A 5,654-nucleotide genomic window follows, 5' to 3' on the forward strand; every position below is an offset into this window, starting at 1 on the left:
TCAAAACAATCAAATGAAATAAACACTAAAAAGTAACCAATTTCCTAAATTGGGGTAGGCTTTAAAGGACATTAACAGTGTCAGAGAAAGGGTAACGATGTTGATATAAATAAAGAAACAAATATGAACCCAAAACATAAACAATTACAAAACAAAGCAATTTAGCAAGGAACGAAACACTTTAACACGGAACAAAACAGCAGCGTTGTCCCGGGAACAGTGTGCAGACTCAAGTGCCATACAGCAGAAATCCCCTGGAACCTAGCAAAAATTGTCACGCACAATAAATAAGTGCATTTTAAATGTATAAAACCCCAAAAACCCTTAAATAAAATGCTATTGCATACCGGAGAAATACAGCCGTCCGCCACACCTAATCAAACATATGCAGTACTGGTCCGGTAATAAACCAGACATCGGGTAACAAAAGAACGCTGACAGTCAGGAATACAAAACAATAAACTAGCACTACACTGCCTGGCATTTAAACTAGCGTTCCATATAAGAGGAATAAAACAAACTCACATACCTAGACAGGGTAGACAGTGTCCCAACAGAGTGTGTTTTGACCTTTTTTCCTTTTACGAAGCACTTCAATAAAGCATACGTGCGGCATTAACCTATTGTATGACCACGACAAAACCACTTAGCCATGCTGCTAACGGCCTCTTAACTCCCAGGTAACTGAAGGTGACAAACAAAATAGAACCGTAGCACAGCTAGCTGCACCAGTAACACCCAGCGGCCTCTGTTGAACATGGAACCGGAAACCGGAAGAGCACCTCAAAATGACGCACGTTCAATGACCTGACACCCTCCCTTATACGCACCGGTGCTCTCTGATAGGCTATTACTACGTGATGTCACAACAATAAGCTCTATCCAGCCACATTAAGTATCAAAAGTAATTTTCTGATATTTAATGTACTTAAGTGTTTGAAGTAAAAGTAAAAAGTAAAATTTCAGTGATTTTCGGCAGGTATAAGAGGCACTTCATCCGGTAGGAAGAATCTTTCATTTCAATGTACAGAAACATTTCTTGCAAATATGGCCAGGGGTGTAAAATGTTATCTTATTCACCCTGTCCACCACTATTGTCGGGGTGGTCGTCTACAACAGGGGTGGCCAATCCACGGCTCCCGAGCCACATGCGGCTCTTTGCCGGTTTCTCTTAGGTTCATATCGAAGTTTGTGTCTTTGTGTATTTAAATGTCAAATTTAAATATTTGTGTCTTTTTAATGTGCGTGTTTGCTTCGCTTGAGTTCAATACGGTAATTTTGTCAAATGTGCATGTGTGAAGTGGGATGAAAATACCTCAAAGTTTCCCAGTAGGAGCAAGATCATTTGACAAACAATTTGTGTCAAGTTCGTTCTCAAAATGGCAGGGGGAAAAAAAGGATGTTCATATGTGCCCATGTGTATAATGCGGCTCTTTGCGGTAACACAGTAAAAAATGTGGCCCTTGGTCTCTGACTGGTTGGCCACCCCTGGTCTACGATAACGGGAGGTCCTCCAGTAGGTGCTTCCATGGCGGTTTCAATTTTGCTTCCGCCTCCTTTAGCAACATTACGCTGAAATAGAGCCTGCAGAGCTGCGTAATGCGTAATCTAGGAGCAGTGATTCGCCAAACCTCCCTTATTGCAGTCGCACACATTTCTTCTGATTTTATTTTGAAGTAACAAGTAACGAAGATGCTTAGTGGAAATATAGCAGAGTAAAAGTATACATTTTAATGTAGTAGAGTAAAAGTGAAAGTTGACAAATTTAAATAGCGAAGTAAAGTACAGATATGTGAAATTTCTACTTAAGTACAGTAACCAAGTATTTGTACTCCGTTACATTACAACACTGATGGACAGTGCGGGAGAGCAGCAACTAGAAAATAGAATAGACCCCCGTATAACAGCAGAACCATTAATCATGCATAGTAGATACGCTCGCTTACATGTTTTGGAAAAATAAATAAATAAATAAATAAATAAATAAATAGAGAGAGATAGGGAGAGAGAAAAAAATACGTGAAGATTTATAATGTAAACTGGTACAACGAACAACGGGTTCCGGCTAGGTGGAGTCGGGGTTGGAGGAGGGAGTTTAAATCGCAGCAGCAGCGATGCGCTAGAAAGCGGCTCAATGAATGGGAATTTAAAGTGTCGGATAATATGGATGTAGTACCCGGATTGGTGCGCGTCATGAACAGATGATTATCAGCTGATGCATGCTTGACGACGTGGCCTGCCTGAACTAACGCGATGCTTGATGTATAACAGAAAATAGAAAATAGTATTGATGATCCTTTCTTACCATGCTTTGCCTCTTTTCTTTCAGATTACTATGAGAAACACTGGTTTCCCCAAGACCCCTGTAGAAGGTCAGGCTAAAGGTGCTTGCGGATAAAACACAAAATGGACCCTTTGATAAACAAAGCTGCCCGGGCTATTGGCATTACAAAGGAGGAACTTTTTGTCTTGCTTCCATGAGAGCTGACAGTGTGGGTCGACCGGCACGAAGTGTCAGCGTATCGGTGAAAATGGATCCAGTTGTGTCCTTTAGGAGTCCTTATCACCTGCCATAGACACTGCAACAGTTCAAGAAGCCAGCTGTAAGGAAAAACTAAGAACTGAACAAAATATTCGTCAGAGTGCTTTAGTATGATGAAGTTATTTTCATGTGGATGCTACTATTTTTTTTCAAACAATATATCAAACAATAATAACACAAATCTGTACATTTTATTAATCATTTTAACTTTGTTAATAGTGAACTGGGGTTAAGCTTGACCAGTTGGTATTTTACATATTGGTCTGCTTTCCACTCCTTAATATACTTTTGTCAACTTCACTCTTACCAGTTTCCAGTCAGTCACCTTTTTAAAGGTCATTTAAGTAATTTATCTCAAGTAAATAATGATAATGATTGATAATTGATAATGAATGCCCTAGCAGTATAAGGGATCATCATTCAAGATCAGTACAGGGGAACATAGTAGCTTAGTGGTTAAGGTGTTCGATTACCAATCAGAAGGTTGTGGGTTCATATCCCAGGTCCACCAAGCTACCACATTAACACTTTAATTGCTCATTTGTATAAAATGAGATAAAAATGTAAGTTGCTCTGGAAAAGCACGTCTGCTAAAAGGCTGTATGAAAGAAGCAGGTGATTGTTTAATGTATATATAAACACATACATCAATGTTAATACTTAAGTTTGAAAAGTATTTAAGGGACTTCCGGTTATGGTGCACAGCTGGTAAGACGCAGGAGAAGGGCTTAATTTCTGTGTAAAACTCCTTTAAAAGGATACAAACCTGGATATATTTGTGGAATAGCTAATATAAGAAAAACGAGACAAAATGCAACCAAAAGCTGTCAAATCGGGAGACCAATCAAAGCCATCGACACAAAATGACGAGGATAACCTAGCGCATGCTAGCAAACGTGTGGATGAGTTACAGAGCACGGCTAATACTGCTACAAACGACGACATCTTAGGTGCAATCCACTCTCTGAGGGCAAACTTCTCTAAACAAACTACCAACATGATGGATGCTGTAAAAAGCATAAAAACTGATTTAATTGCTCATTTGAAAAGAATAGGAGAAGCCAAGGAGAGAATGTCACAAACTGAAGAAGCACAAAGCTCCAGCACAAAGTTAAAAAACTTGAAGGAGTAACATCGTCTCTGCGCAATAAAGTACAAGATCTGACGGACCGTGGAAGACGTTCAAACCTGAGACTGATTGGTCTGCCCGAGAAAACAGAGGGCTTGGACATTTGCGCTTTTCTTGAACATTCTCCTTAATCTTCTGAGCAACACATTTAAACCTGCGCTTGTTATTGAGCGACCACACCGGGTTGGACAAATGAACCCTAACCGCCCGACAGCTCCGCAACCAGTTGTGATGAAGAACCTATACAAATCTGAATACACAAATACCTTGGAAAGACAAGATAACTTTTTAAGAAAGTTATACTAAGATAAACTTAACTTTCCCAAACTATCAGAAGAGAATACTTTGGACAGAAATTTAAGCATCAAAGAACTGCAAGAGGCATTACAGTCCATGAACACTGGAAAAGCCCCGGGCCCGATGGCCTTCCGGTACAAATCTATAAAACGTTTGCAAAAAAACTTATGCCACATTTGGTTAATATGTTTAACGAGTCATTTGAAAAAGGAATCCTTCATTAAGATCAGCACTAATAACTCTTGTATTAAAGCCAGGCAAATTATGACCTTCTAATGATAGGTCATCCTATAGGCCAATATCCTTAATGTCTTGCGACACAAAAATACTTTGCAAGGCCTTAGCTATGAGGATTGAAACGTGTGTACCAAACCTTATTATGAATGATAAAAATGGGTTTGTTCTTGGAAGACAGGCCTTCCATAATACACGTAGGGTTCTTAATATACTATATAAAAAGCAGAATGCTAAAGACCATGCAATCCTGTCATTGGAAAGGCCTTTGACAGGATTGAATGGGGATTCCTGTTCGAAACGCTTAAAAGATTCGGACTGGGAGATGGATATCTTAAATGGATCAGGCTACATTATAAGGATCCCCTGGCAGAAGTAATAACAAATAGCCAAATCTTAACGCCAATTAGTTTAACCCTCCTATTGTCCTCCTATACAAATTTGGAGCGCTGAGTCAACTTGACCTTGTCTGTTTTGACTGCTTATAAAAAAAGAAGTATATATGATAGCCTTTTTTTTCACCTTTTTAGTCAAACTTGTTTCCAACATATTAACATATATTTTGCAAAAAAAATTATATTTATAATAAACCTTATTTATATACAAAAATGCCTAATTTTTTAGTAAAAAAACAGAAATTTTGAATTATTTTCACAAAAGTTAGGCCTAACGTGTGAGAGAGAGAGAGAGAGAGAGAGAGAGAGAGAGAGAGAGAGAGCAATATAATGCTTTAAACATATTGTGCAGGTTCTAAGAAAAAAATTTGTAGTTTCACAAATTAAAAAGTTTGTGAACAGTTACTATAACCAGTGTGGTTATAGGAAATATAGGCAGTTGAAATGACTGGAGTTAAGTGTTATATAGCTGCATTTATAGGCTACATGCTACAGGATGCAGTGTTACGCTGGTATACAGATCTCACTATCCTACAACTTCACTTTGTTCATTCAAAACTATTTATTTTGAAACTTTGCTAGGTTTTGTCTCTTCTTCTTCTCCCACAACCTCTCACTCACTCACTCATTTTCTACCGCTTATCCGAACTACCTCGGGTCACGGGGAGCCTGTGCCTATCTCAGGCGTCATCGGGCATGTTACACCCTGGACGGAGTCCCACAATCTCATTCTGTTTTTTAGCATATAGCAGTGTACGAGGTTAAAAAAGTGACAACATGTTGCGATATTGCCATTAAATGATAAAGGATCCACGCTTTAAATGCTTCAGACACAGAGGGAGGAGCATTTCGTCTAAAATACACATGCACACAATCCCCAAAGCCTCCCAGTGGAAGCAGTAAATCATTTATTTGTCTCGCTAGAAACGTCAATTATACACTTTGTTGTAGTGCATTTTATACTTAATACATCATAGCAGACAACATGCTTCCCTAATGCACTAGATTTATGAATATACGCATATCTATAGGAGTTTAGATCAGAAATGGGGAAATC

This window comes from Tachysurus vachellii, chromosome 19 (assembly GCF_030014155.1).
Source record: "Tachysurus vachellii isolate PV-2020 chromosome 19, HZAU_Pvac_v1, whole genome shotgun sequence".
Lineage (NCBI taxonomy): Eukaryota > Metazoa > Chordata > Actinopteri > Siluriformes > Bagridae > Tachysurus > Tachysurus vachellii.